Source organism: Jaculus jaculus, chromosome 15, assembly GCF_020740685.1.
Source record: "Jaculus jaculus isolate mJacJac1 chromosome 15, mJacJac1.mat.Y.cur, whole genome shotgun sequence".
NCBI classification, from domain to species: Eukaryota; Metazoa; Chordata; class Mammalia; order Rodentia; family Dipodidae; genus Jaculus; species Jaculus jaculus.
Genome location: NC_059116.1, coordinates 50,749,279 through 50,769,661, shown reverse-complemented (window position 1 = coordinate 50,769,661; position 20,383 = coordinate 50,749,279). Strand labels below are relative to the sequence as shown.

The 20,383-nt window shown below is 37.9% G+C and overlaps 1 protein-coding gene across 26 annotated transcripts in view; it reads left to right on the top strand.

The window, feature by feature from the left end:
• The window catches only part of Dtna (dystrobrevin alpha), a 425,345-nt gene that overhangs the window by 222,853 nt on the left and 182,109 nt on the right, over positions 1–20,383 (top strand). Inside the window, exon 1 of one of the 26 annotated variants that reach the window (XM_045134781.1) lies at positions 4,692–4,856. The exons of the other annotated variants lie outside the window; for them this stretch is intronic. The gene's annotated coding sequence lies outside the window, so the exon portion shown is untranslated. Of the gene's footprint in view, positions 1–4,691; positions 4,857–20,383 lie in introns of those variants that run through there. 26 annotated transcript variants of the gene reach the window in all.

Genomic DNA, 20,383 nt, shown 5'->3' with positions numbered 1-20,383 from the left:
CCCAGCACCCATTCTCAGCTCTATAGAAGGGTGCCTGGTATCTCCTCATAGCATATCATATGACCAAGATTACATGGAAGAATGACAGGAGCTCTAAAGCTTCACCTTTTCTTAGCTGTGCTGTCCTGAGAAAGGGAACGTAATTTATCAGTCAGTGAGTGACCAAAGGGAGGGTGTCTATCTTGGACAATGAGATGGCAGACACTTGAAAGGCAATACAAGGTCATATAACTAAAGGAATTTAGGAAAATTTTAAAGACAACAATAATAAAAGTAAGGAGTTTTAGAAAATGAGGTAAGTTAGAAAAAATTAAATTTAATAGGAGTATAAATTATGGATAACCACAAATTGAAAACATTGTGAAGAAGAAATAGGGTGGTTTGGGGAATAGAGAAAAATAGAAACATACATGATCCAGAAAACACAGAGCAAAATTACCTAAAAATGAGGACTAGAGAAGTATTCTGGAAAAAAAAACTGGTTGAATAAACTAAAACTCATGATAAATTCATAGTTGAAATTTTGTTAAGCATACTTAAATAATAATCTTAAATAAATTTCATTATTGAAATGAATGGAACTCTAGAGAAACGAGGCACTTGGGACTTTCCTGGGTAACCATGATAACAAGTAGAAAAATTGTCTTCTGACAGTTCACAAGCTCATCTGCAAGACTGAGGGACTTGATAGTGCCAAGCTGGAAAACAGTATGCTTGCTCCACATGTCAGCCTGGCCAGTTTCTCATCAGGCCACTGTCTTCTACTATGAACCTCACAGTCACATGTGTAAGGAGAAACTGAGAAAGCACACAGGTGAACAGTATATAGGAAGGGAAGTGGAGCAGGAGACTGACAGGGAGACATCAGCTTTTGGAAGGACACTGACATGAAAATAATGATGAACAGGTGTTTTGCATTTCTTTCTGAAGCCAACATAGTCTGCTTTTGCCAAGCTAGGCACTGGAAAGGACCCTGTGATGTAACCCTAGAATTCTGGCTTATAAGCACACAAAGTGGAAAGAAGATATTTGCATTCCATATTGAGATGAAAAATGTTTCCAGAGGAGATAGTTCATTGCTACATGCTGTGCAAATCACAATGTTCTCCATCCCAGTGAAGTCACAAGTATGTGTGTTTATTGGCTTCTTCACTAGACATACTTAGAGAAATCCAAGTGATAATACCAGAAAGATTGAAAACAAATACTGTTTTCTGTTTCAAACTTTTGTTTTTATAAACATTGCAGGCCAATTAAAAATAAAGCTAGCAAAAGTATTTAATAATTATTAATAATGCCACAAATCATAGTTGACAGGTAAAAATTACTAGCTCATATCTGTCCTTATAGCTTGATTGTAAAAATGGATGCTTCTTTTGAGACTGAAGCCTTTACCACATTTTTAAGGATTCTAGATTCCATGATATTGTCTGGATAATGATCTCTCTTTAATAAACTTTAATGTGCTACTGGTTACAGTCCTCTAGGAGAGGAGGAAGGAAGAGGACAAAGGCATCTTATGTAAAAGAGTAGTGTGCTCATTATGGGTTGTATAGCTGGATACTGGAACATGCTAGGGGAACACATGGTGGGGTGAGCTGTACACTAGGAAAAATATTCAATTTGGGATGTCATATAGGTGATGTCTATAAAGTTGAAACTGAATAAAACAGGGATTAGGTAGAGAATCATATGTGAAAGTCGTAGGTACAGTCAGTCAAAAAGTGACAGCTTGGATGTCCATGACTCCCCTCTCAAGAGATCAGTAGGAAGAAACCTAGTATGTATTTCTATAGAATCCAAGACAAGGTATGTGACTTTTTGGCACAGGTTAAGTGGACAGCCCCAGTGAAATCTGCAAATGAAACAGCTTGACAATCATCACTGGAATTGTTGAGAAGAGGAGTCTAGAATTGCTTAGGGCTGTAGAAGAACCAGAGCTATTTTTATAATCTCAACTCATCAGTTGTAGGGTTTTTCTTCTCTTTCTGTTTGTATGCTGGAGAAATCTCATAGTGCACAGCTTAGGAACATTCATTTTAATTTTTCAGGAAATTTCTGGCAAAGGAAGTCATGGTTTTGTTTTTTGTGGTTCATGTTGTTATTGTCCCCTGCAGCTATTTTACCCTTCCTGCTGTAAGCTTCATAGTTTTCAAAGAAATTTTAGTTATTTTTTTTCTATTCTGTTGCTTTAGTATCTGGTAATTTCCTAAATGAGATGACTGTGGTGAAAAGCAGCTAAAAGTCTGTATTGGCAAGCAGCTGACAGCTTGTTACGGGTCAAGGTCACCTTGGAACTTACTGCTCATCTGTTATGAAAAACTTACAATGTAACCACCCTATATAATTTCTGTTATGAACTCTTTTAAGGTGAAGATTCTTTAGATTCCATTTAATTTGTAAAACTATCACCTGTAGATAACATACCCCTTCTTTAACAAAACTATAACTATTGGAATGATTTGCTTTGTTTAATATCTTTTTATTTCATATTTAACATTTGTAAACTATCAACTCATAAACAGAACACGTGTGTGTGTGTGTGTGTGTGTGTGTGTGTGTGTGTGTGTGTGTGTGTATGTGTGCTGGTGTATATACTGATACATGTGGAAGCCAGAAAACAACCTCAAGTATTGTTCCTCAGGGTCATGGGCTGTCTTCTTTGAAACAGGGCCTCCTTTCATTAGCCTTGATCCCTACTAATGAGGCTAGACTGGTTGGCCACAGGACTCCTCCTGTCTCTGACAGGTGCATGCCACCTCACCCAGCTGTGTCACCTGTGTTATAGAGAACAAACTTGAGTCTTCATGATTGCATTGCAAGGCTTTATTAACTGAGCTATACACAAGCCCCACATTGAACATTGTTCATACAGTCTATTTTGTATCAGGAAGATATATATGTTCTGATTGGTTAATTGTGCTGAGATAGCTTGTGAGTCAGAGAAAACTTGCATTGTTATTTGCCTAAAATTGCCACTATATTTATGAAGTGCTGTTAAACACAACCCATATTAAAAGGCATCTGATTTATAATGTGTGTTGGGTTTATCAGCCAGGACAAGTCAGGTGCCTGTTAGGTTTCTTATTATCCCTCTTATTCAAAAATCATAAGCATACTAAGTAATACCAATGGAACTTATTGATTATTTGATATATTTCAAATATAGTCCTTGGTGCTTTCTTTTTCACAACTCATGAACATGGCATGTTTTTAAGACTGCACCTGCTTAACATTTGACAGTGGCTCTTAGAGCGCCTCTCCCCAGCTTACACGGAGAGGCTATGTGTTAAGGACAAACCTATAAAGAGCCCTTGAAGCTATGACCATGGCAAGGAATGCTGGGAAGACTGTCATGGAAGAGCTACGTATTCTACAGGGCACCCTGGCATGTGGAATATACAAGCCCTTGTTTATCTATTCAAGATGGTGCCCTGTCTTATGTTAAATGTTTTGCTAGCTCCTGGCATAGAAAGGTGAATTATGCAAAATTCTTCTTTCTCACAGAGCCCACATCCAAAGGAGGAAGATAGATATATTGATGAATATGATGAAATATGAGCTATAGGGGGGAATAAGTGAGATGTGCAAGTGCAGTGTAAGGAGGCACAGCCTGAAGGACAAAGTGTAAGGAGGCAAAGTCTGAAGCCCTTAGAGGACTGAGAGCCAGGCAGGAGAGGTGTTAGTGATTGGAATAAGGGATATTACTGATGACTGACTTCAGTCAAAGGCTCTCCATCAGGAGCCTGGAAATATAGCACAGTTGGTAGAGTGCTTGTCTACCTAAGTGAAGCTTTAGATTTGATGCCCAGGGCTACATAAACAAGATGTGGTAGAGCACACCTATAACAGGAGATAAAGGCAAGGGGATAAGGAGTTCAAGGTCGTCCTTGGATACTTGACATTTGAAGCCACCCTGAGCTACATGAAAATGGGATGGGAGTTAAGTGAAGGTGCCCTTTACAGCTACAGCTTGCTCTCATCAACACTGGTTTAGAATATGCAAAGAGTATTTAGAATTGACATTCTAAGTCCAAGACCTGGCTCCTAATATAAAGCCTTCCAAATACAATTCAAGAGACTAGTTACCAAACTGTATTACAGATCCAAATATATAATTAATTGAAATAGTACAGAAACTTTATCTGTTTAAATAACTTCAAACACAGGACTTTGATGAAAAGGACACAAATTTTACCTCCACATTTAAGCTATGATTAAAAGTTTTCACTAGAAAAAATAATTTGAGACTAGCCTTTCATATACTGATATGTGTTTTAACCATCTGTGTTTATTGAATAAATCAATGTATTTTTTATGTTTTTCAAGGACCTGTGGGAATATTTCCTACTCAGTTAGTAACTGACATTTAAAACTATTAAGTTGGCAGAAGAAGGAGACAATGATCAGTATTTGGAGAGATTAGTGGTGATTTAAAATGAATATAGTTATACTATTTGTTCGAATGCTTTGGAAGACCTTTTATTCTTATATTCTTTCCTTGTTCATGGAGTTGAGTCAGCAAGAGACAAATATTCAAATTAGACTTGTCATACAGGGGGAAAAAATCTGACTTTATCAGGGTGGGTGGAGGGGAAAAAGCAACTTTTTGTCAGTCTTTTGTATTTCAGCAGCTGGATTCATTGCTACCATGGCAACAGACCACATGATGAGGTGTATTAGATTGCTGTGTTGAGCAAAAGGGGAAGAATGAACACAGCTCTTTATTGAAGTTAAAGGTTACTTCGGAGTTTCTTCCGTGGAAATGTGTAAGGTCAAGGACAATAGCTTTCAGCATATGTAGTACTTCTGTGGAAGAATTAGGGGCATGTTGGTGCATTAAGCTACAAAACCAGGTAAGGTACAATTGAATCTATGAGACGGAACTCTCTTCGCTCTGTATTAGCAGCCTAGCTTGCTGGGTGGAATTTCACTGTTGCCCTCACCCCCTTTCCCACATGGGCAAAGGACAAATTTCTCCTGCCCACTCCCTAACGTTTCTATCTCTGATTTCATTTGTTTTTAATTGTTAAGTATCAGGATTTGAAAGTCTAACACATTATGAATTTTTAGAGTTCTTTGGTAGACTGCTCGTGTGTGTGTAAGTAAAAGAAAGAAAACTAGAAAGGAAGTAATCAGAATGAAATCAACATGAAACAGCAAAGTGTTTCTTTGCTTTGTCCTTTGAAATAGCCTACTATTCTTAGAATATACCTATGAGTGGCACTGCTCCAAAGCTACTTACTTGTCTCGGGGCACATTAAGGAGGACAACAAAGGTCACCAGCATGATAGTAAACATATTTATCGTGTGCAGGCTTTTCTTCCTTCCTGCATCATAGTAATTAACTGCTAGGCTCATCTGACATGATAATTCCATTTTACCAATAATTTTGCCATATATTTTATCTCCATCCACGTGCTATTCTTTTATGTATTGTGACTGGTGCATGTTAGAGAATTTATGATAGAAGTAAATGCAGTAAGGGTGAGTGTAAAGTGAACTCTTGCTTAAAGGCTTTAAGAACCACATGGAAACAATTCAATGTGGGCTCGTACAACATCAGTCCCCAGAGCCAGCAGCCTCCTCTTGCTTGTTTACATGTCACCCTGGCAGCTTGCTTGGAGTGGGAGGCTTGGAGCACCAAGCAGCTACTGAAGGGAGCAATAGTTTCTTACAAATAACTTATCTTAGTTCCTTGTTCATAGTTTTTACTCATGTTCTGTTTCATTTCCTCTGGGAGAGTAGGATTTCTTTTCATTTTTAGCCAAGCTAACCTATACAACTTCTTTCCTTTGTACAAAGTTTTCTTGGTGGCTTTCAGAGACAAGACATGAACAGGCCCACTGTTGCATTCTATTCACTGATCCACTTGGGACAACCTTTAAAAAAATACTTTCTTAAGTAAAACCAATTATTTGACCATAATTAACACCAACAAGACTAAAAGCAATTAATTTTCCCAAGTTTGGCAACATAGTATGTCTTCTTCAAAAAGAGAATTTAGATTTTGCCATAAACATTTATGCTCTGATTGTCATTTCTTTTTCCTTAGTCTCTAGCTATCATTCATTTAAGCTAGTTTCCCAAGTTTGAACAAGGAGTTACAACTACTACTCAGAACAAGTTCTGCCCAATAAAATATCAAACGCATCATTATCACACACCACATCTGTAAAAGATGTATACTTTTACATGAATTCATTCCTTTCTCTTCTCTCTTTGTTGTTTTGAATACTTAACAAGCTATAAGTATGTTCTTCAAAGCATGAAATATTTTCACAAACTTACCATATTTTAATAAAAAAAGAAGGAAGAGAAAATTCCCCAAAGTTAGTTGAAGATTGTACCTGGTAAAATATTTTATAATGTGAAATTCTCAATGCTAACAATATCTGAGGTAGAAAGTAGTCTATTTTTATTAAAAGAAAAATAGAAGAGGGAGAAAGAAAAAGGCACATGAGGGAGCAAAACAAAGGTAAAGATAAAAGTGTAATCAACTCTTACTCAAATTGTCTTCTTTCTGTCAGTACTAGATTGCATTAAGTATGTACCACAGAAGAGATACAGAGTAGTACAGAAAAAGTAGATTTACTAGAAAATCCATTATTTCACTATTTCATATTCAAATACATGGTAAGATATAGAAAGTGCCTTCTATTAACTTTAAATTTAAAAATAGCTTACAGCAGAATATGTTTCTTCCCTGTTGTAGGCTCAGATTCCAGTCAGTTTGACTATTAGAGAAAGATGTGTAAAATGAACCATCTATACCCAAATTTCTGTCTAGACTAGCTGTACACTTACATCTCTGAAGTCACTCTCACAGAAAGATCATAGAAGGGAAGTTACTGTTAGAGTTATCTTGGTACTTACATTATTAAGTAGCAAAATTACCTTTTCATATACTCACTTTAAGTCTAATTATCTGAAAAGATTTACCTATACTAAAGACATTCAGCAGAGTCACAATGAAGGGGAATCATAGAAAATGAATGATAATTTCTGAACCACAAGACAATATTCCTGAAAGAGAGGAAGAATAAGCCAAAAGTATTGATTCAATATCAGCTCTTTGTACCATTTTAAGTTACTTTCAACCTATTGTTGCATTGACCACCATGTAATTTTACCTAATTTGTATTTTTATAATGATTCATAAATTTCTCAAACGTAAAAAAAGTAATGATATTGATGATAATGACATTAGAAATAATGATTATATTGGAGAATAAGATAGGCTTAGAAATTTTGCCTTCATATCCTGCAAAAGAGCAGTTTCTAGAAAGAAAATATATGAATGATTGTTAGAAATATGCTTCCATATTTAAATCATTCTACTAATAGCATTGATGAATCATTAGAAATAGGTATGCTTTGATATTCTCAGAAAAGACTGAATTGCAAAATGTGTTGTCTTTATTAAATAAGCAATAGAGGCTTTTAAAAAATATTAAACATAGCTGAGCATGGTGGTACACACCTTTAATCCCAGCACTTGGGAGGCAGAGGTAGGAGGATCACTATGAATTTGAGGGCACCCTGAAACTACATAGTGAATTCCAGGTCAGCCTGAGCTACCGTGAGACCCTACATCAGAAAACCAAATATATATATGTCAATCATATTGAGAATGGCACAATCAGTTTCTGATAGAAAAAGAATGAACTCATTTCTAGAAATGAATCATTTGTTATATTTTTAGTATATAAGGAATAATCACTTGATTTAATTTTTTTTTTTTTTTTGGTTTTTCGAGGCAGGGTCTCACTCTGGCTCAGGCTGATCTGGAATTCACTATGTAGTCTCAGGGTGGCCTCGAACTCACGGCGATCCTCCTACCTCTGCCTCCCGAGTGCTGGGATTAAAGGTGTGCGCCACCACGCCTGGCTCACTTGATTTAATTTTTATGGTGATATTCACTGGATATATATTTTTGGACTATATTTAAACTTTCCACTCTGGTATAAACATTACAAAATGTCCACAGTTTGTGTCTTTAATATTTTAATCATTTTACATATTAAACTATTAATTTTAAGCAATATTTTATGACTGAAATTGGTTATGGCAGTTACCTTTTGTTGTCAGGACAAAACATCTAACTGGAAGCAGCTTATGGAAGGAAAATTTTTCTTTTAGGCTTACAGAGTCCAGGGAAATCTTCATCATAGCAAGGAAAGCATCATGTGAGCAGCATAACAGGATGTCACATCTTTTCACAAAATCTGGGAAGAAATAGTCTTAATGAGCTAGCTAGTGAACACCCAGTAGGGCTGGAATGACAATTCTCAAAATCCACCTTCACTAACACACCCACCCTAGCAAGGCTCTACCTCCCAGAGGCTCCACCACCTGGGGACTGAGTATGTGGCTTCATCTCATGCACATGAGACTATGAGACACTTTATATTTAAGTTACCTTGCTGGTTGATTATGGATTATTTAGGGAAAAATTATACTCGAAAATACTAATTCTGTACCTATAAATAGTGATATGCCTATTAAACACATGAAAGATGGCTTGACATTTCTAATATCACATGAGTATTTGTGTAACAGGAAAACATAGAACTTGAAATAGAAAAGCATCCTTTCAAAAGCAGAAACCATACAATGTCCCTTGAAAATACATGACATCTGGAAATTGCTGTAAATAATATTAAAAGACAAATAGCAAAATAGATACATTACTCATAAAATATATGTAAGAGAAAAAGTGGCAGTCAGTATGGTTGGTGTATGTCTGTAATCTCAGCTGAAACAAGAGGATTTCAAGTTTGAGCCCAGGCTAGGTTAATGTAGCAAGACTCTGACTCAAAAACATAAAGGGCCAGGCATGGTGGCACACGCCTTTAATCCCAGAACTCAGAAGGCCAGAGGTAGGAGTATCGCCGTGAGTTCGAGGCCACCCTGAGACTACATAGTGAATTCCAAGTCAGCCTGGACCAGAGTGAGACCCTGCCTTGATTAAAAAAAAAAAAAAAAGAAAGAAAGAAAAAACCATAAAGGGGAAGAGGGATAAAGGGAAGGATCAGAGGAGGTAAAGGAGGAGGGAAGAACATAAGACAGATAAGAGAGGACCAGGGAGAAGAAAAACATTTGTTTGCAATGTATAATGAAGCCTCATAAATCAGTAACTTAAAAAACCATAATTATTTTTAAAATAGCTACAAGTTAAACAGCATCAGAACTCATTCTGGGTTATTACCATTGCCACTATCACCATCCCCCTGTCATCATCATCATCACTATCATCACCATAACCCTGCATTGATGAAAGACATTAGCTCTTTCTCACATGTTATTTAATTTTTAACATAACTTGTGAAGAAAATACAGTGGTGGTCATTTCCCAATGAGTCAAAAACAACAGTAAGTGCAGTGCTGGGGAGTCTCAGCAGAGCACCCTTGCCAGCCATGCTGTGTCCATTCACTTGCCCTTATAGGGGACTGAGACAATTCTTACCCTGAATACTATGGGAAGCCATGTACAACTGTGGAGTTAAATGTGATGGCCACATAGAAAACAGAGCTGAAGGAAACCATATTACATGAACAGAAATTATTCATTAGATAATGCTACCATCCAGAACATGGATGAAGATGGTTTGGAGCCAAGGGACTGTAAGTGGAATTTAAAAAGATATATTTGAGATGGATTTTCTCATTTCTCTGTCTTTACAATAAGTCAGGTAGAAAAAAAAAATCTGACCTCATTTGTTAAGTCTCCATGAAAACTGTCAATTATTGCATGTAGTACTTGAGTGAGATTGTTATGGCCAGGAATGTGAGCTGATCTTACAACATACAAGTTCTTCTGACAAGAAGAGCCTGCATACATCATGTAGTAAGCAAGTGGCATGACCTCATCTACAAACTTGAACGTGTGGCATATCACAATATTGGTTGGGGATGTCACATAGATGAGGGGAGCACATTAGGAAATTTTCTCTGTCACTAAAATAATAATGTTTGATTTTAAAAATCTGATCCTTTTTCTCTTTCTAATTTGCAATAATTTTTAAAATATATACTCAGAAATCATTCAGAAAAGTCAAAATACAATTTTTGTTATCATTGAGAAATTGAATATCTTGTTTGTGGTACAATAGTTTTGCACTGTATCCTAAGCTCTCTTGGAACTCATTATGTAGCCTAGGCTGACCTTAATTTCAGTAATCTTCCTGTCTCAGCCTCTCAAGTTTGACTAGTATAGTTAAGTTTCCACCCCAAAGAATATGTCTCACTAAAATGTCCCATAAAGACACCTGTACAATTGTGACCTTCTGATAGGAAATATCTGCTGCCCATGGTACCAATCAGAGAAAATGAAACTTTCTTCCTGCTTGGGATGTAAATGATAAAGTTAATTTGTTCACAGCTATCCAGCTATGAATTAGATTCACTGACATTTTCAGAACCTAAGGGAGAATGTGAGTAGTCAGGAGCCTGCTGGCTAAGGACTAGTTCCAAAGGAGTGAAAGGTGGCAGCCTTCAAGCTCCAGTGAGTGGTTCTAGGCAGAATTCAGTCTGACCCTGGAAAAGATTAAAAGTTGGGTCTGTTGGGGTGAGTGGGTTGTCAATCTCTGTACCTTTAAGTACTCCTTCAGGAGTCTATGAAAAGTTAGTTGACTTGAAATCTAGCTGAAATAAGAATGCCCACAGGTGCGAAATTAAAGGCACAGAAACATGCAAATATGAGGCAAGGCAATAACAAGGCTTCTGTGTCCGGCAGAGAACAACCGTGGGCTCTGCATGGAGAATATGCCACAGGGAATGAAAAGAGATTTGAAGACAGGGTGGCTCTGAAGAGGAGTCCTGTGGGGACTTGAGAGGTGTTAGGAGAGGGCCATGTGGGGGTCTAGTGTGGGAGTGACCACTCTTGGCATCTGCACCTGCAATAGCTTTGCCTTCGGTATTTTAGGCAATGATTCCACTGGGGAAGGGGGCCAGGTGAGCTGCTCCAGGCAGAGAGAATAGAGGGTTCATCCCACCTCTTGCACACCACTATGGGAGGGGGGGGTCTCTTTTTTGGACAAAAGGGTGAAATACACCTCTGTAAAACTGCCTCCTCCCTTGCTACCCTCTCTAATATAGCTGCTTCTCTGCGACCTTAAATGGCCCGTTTGTGTTTTCTTTTAACTACTAGGGATGGTGTGATTCACTGGTTTTGTAAAGTTCTCTCTGCAAATGTTTTATGTATTTTATTGTCTGGAACAATAACAAGGTGTATGTGTGTGTGCGCCCAATGCAGAGGCACGTGGGAGTCAGAGGACAACTTCGGATGCTGGTCCTTGTCTTCCACCTTGAGACAGCTCTCTCTTAATTGACGATTGCATTCACCAGGCTTATTGGCCAGTAAATGTGCAGGAGATTCTTCCGTCTTCATGCCCCTCTTGTCCTAGGTGTGCTGGTGTTCCAGTGCTTGCATTACAGCATCTAGGTTACGTGTATTCCGAGGATGTGAATTGGAGTATTGATGCTGGCACAGCAAATGTTTTTTTCCAAGAAGCCATTCCCACAGCCCCAACAAGCTTTTACTAACAACAATAACACTGTTCATGGTGGTTTCCTGTTTGCAGGGTATTTAGGTTACACCTGAGTCTCCAACAACCCTGCAAGGTAAAATGCACCATCATTTCCTTTATAAAGGGGAAGGAAAGAAAGTTCTGTGATTTCCCCAGAGACACCAAGTTAGCTTGGAAACCATAGATTCTGATTCACTGGTTTACTAATGTGTGTGGCCCCTTCAATACCATTTCACCTTAAGCTCATATCTCTTATATTTATTAAAATTCAAATAAATCTTTTGAAAAATAGTACCAAGATATTTTCTTTACAAGTTGGTATTTAATAAGTAGTAAATGTCATCACTTTTTCTCTATGTGCTTCAGAGTAATCATCCTGACTCTTGCACATCCACTGAAAGATAGTGGACATAGAAGTGCAGTTCCCAATATGGGAAACAGTTCTTTTTTTTTTAAATTTAAGAAAAAAATCTAACTGGCACCTAGAAGAGTTTTAAATTACCTAAGGAGGAAAAAGGATTTACACAGTAAAAATTAAAATCCACAATAAGAAAAAAATTCCCTTGACATTTTAAATGTTAATGTCAAAGAAATGGCATTAGTAAAATTACAGCTTGAATGCTATCCAAAGAAATCTGTAATAGCTAAGTATGGTAAGAACTTTCTTAGACCTCAGAAACTAATGCATCAGTTAACGCTCATGAAATTCCTGAAAGACAGAATTTAGCAACTCTATTCACATACTATAGTGTCAGGCCATGTGCATAACCACCACCTTCTGCTGCCTACCTGTGAAGAGAAGGGGCATACAGCATGTACAGATAACAGTGTACTTGCCAAAAGAAAATAGAAAGTCAATATCCTAATGTAAAAATGTATATATATGGAATAGAAATGTATGTAATGGAGGAACACATGATAAAATATGCATAATAGACATGTGTGTGTAAGGCAGGTAGAGTGACATGCATGTGCACTTCCAGCACTCTGGAGGTGGAAGCAAAAGCATCAGGAGCTTAAGGCCATCTCCAGCTACATAGCACGTTTCAGGCCAGCCAAGGCTACATGAGACCCTGTCTCATAAAAAGAATTAAGCACTGAAAATAAAGTGAGTCTTCAGGCTGGAGAAATGGTTCAGCAGCTAAGAGCACTTACAACTTAAGCATGAGGGCCCCTTGAGCCCAAGACAACCAAGTTTGACTCCACAAACCAACATAAAAAGCTGGTGTGTGGCCATGCCCCTCTGTAATGCCCATGCTGGGAGGAGACACAGACTGGAGAATCTGGGTCTTGCTGACCATCGGCAGCTTCAGATTGAGGAAGACTCTTTCTAAAGGAAGTATGCCAGATGTTCTCTGGCCTCCACACACACGTGCATGAAACACTCAAATCTGCACATGTGCGTGCGTGATTAACACACATGCATATGCATGCACCACACATGACACACACCACACATACCCTACACAAACACATATAAAAAGTATATAATAAATAAAGTGTATCTAATATATGCACACTGAGACAAGTCAATAACCTTGGGATATAAAGAATATGTGAAAATATACAGGAAATTAACACTTAAAATAGGAAAGTAACATAAATAGCTCACAACCAAAGAGAGGAAAATACATGAAAAATATTAAACTTCACTTAAATCAAAGACATAAGAAATGAACACAAAGTATAACTGCTATCATGCCAGTAAGTGCTTTTAGATATGCTTGCTGTTGTCCTGTTTGGCTCTAATAGTGGTACATTAGCATTACATTACATTGGCAGTTATTCTTAGATTTTATTGGTAAGAGGAGAAATCACCTCAGTGTCCTGGAAAGCAGTGAAGCATAGCAGTGTGTAATAATGACTTAAAATAATTACAGCCTTTCAATTTAAAAAAATACACTGTGGAAAACAACTTAAGTTCTTTTCAGAGCATTATTTACAGTGGCAAAATCTGGGGGAAAAAGAAATGTTTTATAATATTAAAATGAACAGCTAAATTCATTTCATAGCTATGGAATCCCAAGTCCTATGAAGCTCTTAAGTGGTATTTACTGAGCATTATCTTTATGGTATTAAGAATTGATGCAAACTTTTTAGACAAGAGTTTGATAATATTTTTAATTCAGTTAAAATGTTTATGAAAATGGCACTTCCCATATTAGGACAGGTCTTTTTCCCTCAGCAGATCCTCTCTGGAAATGCACACAGAGATATACTCAAAGACGTGCTTCCTTAGTACCCAGGAGATTTTAACTCCACCAAATTTGCAACAGAAATTCATCATCACAGAGATTATTTTTTTCTGTCTTTACTTCCCTGTGTTTTATAAATTGCCTCCGGTAAGTATTCATTACTTTAGCAGCTAAGATATAAATTAAGTTAAAAATCAGAATTTGAAATTGGATATTCACTGTTGCACAACTATGCACAAAAAAGTTAGTATGTGCCCTTTAATCGTTCTTTATATATTTTTTCTAGATAGTGAGGAGTCAGGGAAAGCATGACCTTGAGGAAAAGAAGGAAAGAGTTAGACTTTCATTTATGAAAAGTAGCACAAGTGAATAGAACGAATTCATAATAGATATTTCCTGTTATGGGCTCAAGAAACACCATTCTATGAGCTGGGAGAGCAGCTACATGCTGGGAGAGCTCACTTAGTGTACACAAGGCCCTGAGTTTGAACACTAGAGTCTCAGCTTATAAGTGTGTGTGTATACAATTTCAAAAAAAGTGTTAAGGGCTGGAGAGATGGCTTAGCGGTTAAGTGCTTGCCTGTGCAGCCTAAGGACCCCGGTTCGAGGCTCGGTTCCCCAGGTCCCACGTTAGCTAGATGCACAAGGGGGCGCATGCGTCTGGAGTTCATTTGCAGAGGCTGGAAGCCCTGGCGTGCCCATTCTCTCTCTCCCCCTCTATCTGTCTTTCTCTCTGTGTCTGTCTCTCTCAAATAAATAAATAAATAAAAATTATATATATGTGTGTGTGTGTGTGTGTGTGTGTGTGTGTGTGTGTGTGTGTTAAAAGGAGGAATTTGCTTATATAATAATAGGAATCCACATACATATGAATTCAGAGTTGTGTAGAGCCAGAGGCCAATTTGACATCCCTAGACCTGTGCCATTACTGATGGCTAGGCTCTGTTTGTTTCTGCTCACTCTTATTCACAGCAGCTGCAACTGAAAATAACAGCCCTGCGTCTTTCTCCCTCCTGAACATCAACTTCTCCACCAGGCCAAATGACTGTTAGAAACCAGCCTCCAAATTGCACACTGTAAGCTTATATTCCCAGCAGACCCTGCAAGTAAATGCCAAAGGCTAACTTCGGTTATAACCATGAACACTCAATCTGGTCAGGAAGTTGAGGCATTCTGGCCTTTTGACCTGCTGTATTTATCTACCTCTGTCTGAAGGGAAACATAGCCCACAGCAATCGCCTGAGAATATTGGAAGATGTGTGACATATGCCAAGTGATGGAAACTAACAGGGCCAACACCAAACATTATACAAGATCATCTCATTTAGTGTTCATGGAATTATATAAATTATTGTATTTACTTTCAAATAAAGGAATTGAAAGTCAGGAAACCCCAAGTTATTTGTAAGAATCTGAATATTAAATGGCAATGAGGAGATTTTAAACAAGATATGCCATATGCCTGACTCTGTTGCCAAATCTCTCTAAAAAATGTTTTCTTTTCTTAAATTCCTATGGTTGCTACATCTCTAATAAAGAATGAGAGAGGTTCTCTGCTTCTGTGAGAAATGATAAGAGGGTATCCACCAGTGTTAATATCTTGCAAATTAAACACCTAGGTGACAGGTTACTTCAATCTCTGGAGAACATTATTTTGAGAATAGATAACAAAAGAAATAATATGTCAGAGCATACCCCTTAGAAAAAAATGATGGATGTTTTTCATAACTTAAAAGTAAGTGTAGGATTAAAATATATCCAAAGAAAGTAAGGAAATGAGGGAGTGAGTAAATTGTTTGCCTTGCAAACATGAACACATGACTTCAATCTACAGAGTCCATATAAAAATTCTGGGCATGGAAATGCACCCATGTAATCCCAGAGCTGGGAGGTGGAAACAAAATCCCTAGGAATCACTAGATTTCTAGTCTAACCTAATTGATATGATCCAGGCCAGTGAGAGACCCTGTCTCAAAAAGAGGTGGGTGTCTTCTGGCTTCCGTACATGTACCCCACACACATATGTGCATGCACAGACATATGAACATGCATACACATACATATATGCATGCAAAAAATTTCACACTCAAATTTGTAAAGGATTTTGAGAGAAATCAGGTATTATCCATGTTTGGCACTTAGATAATATTCTCAAGACTACAAGGCGCTATGATAAATGTAAAAGTAAACACAGTCTAAACTGGGACACAAAGAGGAGACAGATGATGGGAAATGCAAGGTGGGAGACATAAACAGCAACACAGAAATAATAGTCATTTTAGATCTGGCAGTTCCCCAACCAAAGCAGACAATCTAGAAGGAAGGTAAGGTTATTTATACCTGCTGAGGGTTCACTCTACCTAGTGATTAAACCTTAAGGGTACAGTATATAAGTTTAGTAGAGCTTCCAGAACTTCAAGGTTTGTGTTTCTGTTTCTTCTTCTTCTTCTTCTCCTCCTCCTCCTCCTCCTCTTTCTTCTTCTTAGCCTTCTGTTTTCCTATCCTCAGTTCTCCATTAAAAAAAAAAAATTACATGTCTACAGTTCCAAGGAGCAATTCCAAAAATAAATAAATGCATTTTCTTTTCCCTGGACATGACATCCCCTGCTTTCTTTTCAGAGCCTACAGGATGTACACATTGCTCTTAAAATCTGTCCACATCACACCAAATGCAAGGTCTGCACTTGTTCCCTCCTGAGTGGTCAGGCTTGGCAAGACTGCACTTCATAGATAATACCCACAAAATAATTGCTGGATGAATCATTGGTCATCTAAAGCTCTGGCACAGCCTTGAGATTTATTTAGCAATGTATTTAGTGCTTCATTCATATAATTCATATAATAGGTAAGGTATGGAAAAGTTCTTTGAACTTTTAGCATGAAGGCTACTGGGTACTCTGCTGTGTGAATGCTCAGCCTCTACGCTTGTCAATCAAGGACTAAGTATTTCTAGAACTTGAAAGGAGGAAGGGAGGGAGAGGGATTGAGATGTTCTTATGATACCTATGGAAGGTGGGAAGACTGTAGTCCTTGGAGTCAAGGTCATATTCAAATATCATTTCTTTGTAAAAATCTGGCTCTGAATCAGATAGGGGCATAATGATGGGGCCCTTCACATACATTTTGTATTATAAGAACACAGTTAAACTTCATTTTGTGGGAAGGAATCTACATGTACTCATTACAAGTACTACAGTACATGCACACTGCTAATAATGGCTGGTCTTTTCTGAGTTAACTTTCAACCAGCATCGAAAAGGACTCTCAGCAGGAAAGCAAGACTCAGTGCCTTGGTGTATGCAAAATCCCCTCTGCTACAAAGAGAGAATATAATGAGGAGAAGGGGGATCCAATAAAGGGAAAAGCATCATAAATGAAGAAACAGAATTGACCACCTGGGGCTGGAGAGATGGCTCAGCAGTTACGGCACTTGCCTGCAAAGCCTAACCACCCAGGTTCAACTACTCAGAACCCACATAGAGCCAGATGCACAAGGTGGCACCTGCTTCTGGAGCTTTTTACAGCAGCTGGAGATTCTGGCATGCCTATTCTCTCTCTCTCTCTCTCTCTCTCTTTGTCTTTCTTCCTCTGTCTCTGTGCTTGCAAATACATAAATAAATAACATATGTTTTTAAAAATTGATCACCTGACCCAAGATGAAAGTTTAAACTCTGAAGAATGACTACCTTTATTTCCCATCCCTACATAATCTGCTAAAAAATAGATAAGATGCAAGACTGATCTTGAGGATGTTGGCCCACTGTCTTCTCATATTGCTGGCTTTCTGAGTAAAACAGTTCAAAGAGACAATTCCTACAAGATGGGTGACAAGAACCATCTACATGTCCTCATTTCGGTAATGTCATTATTCAACTGGGACTTCCTGGTCCCTTGAGATTTACATAAAGTTGATTTGAATCATTCCCACAACCTTAGGGCTCTTTATGTTAATGTGCTAGCTAATGTACTAATGTTAATGTACTAATGTCATTCCTCTGGCCTTAATGCCACTGGATGTTGTGCTTTCTCCCCTTTATCATATTGAGAGTGAAGCTCTGTCTCTTGCCAGTGTCCACCAAAGATTATACTCATATTTGTGTCCAGTAGCATTACTGACAGTTGGGGGCTAGCAAGGATAGGGAATGGGGACTAGAGAGGCATGCAGCCTTCTACCAACCACTTGTACTCTCCAGTTTGATTCACATGGCTTCCAACTCGCTTCTTGGTATACAAATAATCTCATCATGCTATGCAGACAAATGTTACTCTTATCTGCTCTTGTTCCCAGCGTTCATCTTTCAAATGTATCAAGATGTTAGCTGAACAAAGTGTCTTCCAATGGTCTCCTTGAAAGAACATGGAAATTATATTCACAGAAAAGGAAGTTTTCATTATCTTTTCAAAATAGTAACCATACACTGGGAATGAAGGTCAATGAGTAGAGTGGTTGCCCTGGTTCAGTCCTCAGCACCACATAAACTGTGATGCACACCTATAATTTTAGCACTCAAAAGGTAGAGGTAGGAGCATCAGAAGTTCAAGACCATCCTTGGCTACACAGGGAGTTTGAAGCCAGCCAAGGCTAGAGACACCCTTGTCCCAAAAATAAATTAATTAACTAAACCAGTAATGATGATAATATTAATACTTCCCATGCTATTTTCCAATAACTGTACACTCTAGAAATAAAAAGTTCAATACTTTCCCAATGTATGATAGATAGTACATAACTGATGGTGATAGTGGTGATGATAATTTTGTGTTGGACACACAGTATCTTGGACAGACAACATAGTTTGCAGTAACTATATTTCTCTGAGTATTATTTATAGCAATTATAACAAACTATTTTTGTGATAATTTTTAATGTCTTTATTCTACATTATGACTGCCATGTTCTCTGAAGGCAGGAACTCATTCTGTCTTACTTGCTACTTACTTTTCACTGATCTCTCATACTGTGACTGGCCAGCATATTTAGCACTTGGTTGCATTAAAGAGCAGTGATGTGAGGGCATCTTCCATATGGGAACTTCTGTTCTGTATTAGGATGAGGTATGTAAATTGACTCTAAGAGAATAATTCATTCCTGTCTCCTACATGTGCTGAGACAGCTCTTCCCAGAGACACTGGACATGCAGCCACCTCCCTTTCTTATCTAGAATGCAAACTCTGAGCTGCAGGAATATGTTCCAAACAATATCAGTGGATGGGCACCTAAGCAGACTGCATTTTGGCCTCCTTCCCCAACCATAGCAACTTCTGTTCCATTCAGGTTAAGGAACACATAAGTGCATAAAGGATTGGTGGCAAAAAATGAAATCAGAAGGGTGGAGAGAAGACTTTCCTACTATCCCAAACAAAGAAGATCAATCACTCAGCAAATGTTTTCTGAGTCTAAAATGCTCTTAGGAATGATATCAGATAAAATACAGAATTACCTGTTAATTTTGTTTTGAACTGGAGATTGGACCATGGCCTTGTGCATGGCAGGCCAGAATCTGACGATTCTGTACTTTTTATTTTCAAACAAGGTCTCGCTAAATTCCCAGGCAGGCATTGAACTTTCTATCCTCCTATCCCAGCATCCCAAGTAGCTAAGACAGGTACCATCAGGTGTTGCTTAAATTCAATTTCATATAAACAATGAATTATTTGAGTACACATGCATCTTATTCAGTATTTGTGTTATATTAATACTGAGAAGTGTGTTTATTAAGACTGGCATCCTTATGTGCATGTTGCCTTCTGGGAAGTAGACGTAAGCACTATGCACAAAGAAAACCACAAAGGCAATGTAAAATTGAAATGTTTTTGTTTTTTGTTTAGTTATTCACTATTTTTTTTATTTACTGTGCTGGGGCTAGAAAACAGGTCCTTGCACAACCTAAGCAAATATTTTACCACTGAACTAAAGCCCCAGCTCATTTCTCTTTTATTATCTATCATTACTTCTTTATTCTCACTTCATAAGGTTCTTGGAAATTCCTTGCATTGCTAACTTTCATTGGCTTGTTTCACACTGTAATACATTATTGTTTCACTAGCTGGCCAAAAGAAGCCACTATCCCTGAACCTAGCTTCTAAGATGTTCTGCTCATGGGGTGGAGAGATGGCTCAGCAATTACACCACTTGCTTGTGAAGCCTAGTATTCCAGGTTTGAATCCCCAGTACCCATGTAAAGTCAGATGCACAAGTGGTGCTTCCATCTGGAGTTCATTTGCAATGGCTAGAGGCCCTGGTATGCCCATTGTCTATCTGTCTATCTATCTAATCTATCTACCTATCTATTATTTTATCTCTCTATCTGTCTATATATCACTTAATTATTTATCATCTGTCTATGTCTTTCTCTCAGCTTGCAAATAAATAAATGAATAAATAAATTTTTAATTTTTTTGTTTTGTTTTTCAAGGTAGGGTCTCACTCTGGTCCAGGTTGACCTGGAATTAACTATGTAATTCCAGGGTGGCCTCAAATTCATGGCAATCCTCCTACTTCTGCCTCCTGAGTGCTGGGATTAAAGGCGTGTGCCACCACACCCAGCTAAATAATTTTTTAAAAGAAAGATGTTCTCTTCACACAAGGACAATGAAATAGTGATGAAGGAGCTAGCCATGTCTTTCTTGTCACCTCTTCATTTTATCATCTTTTGT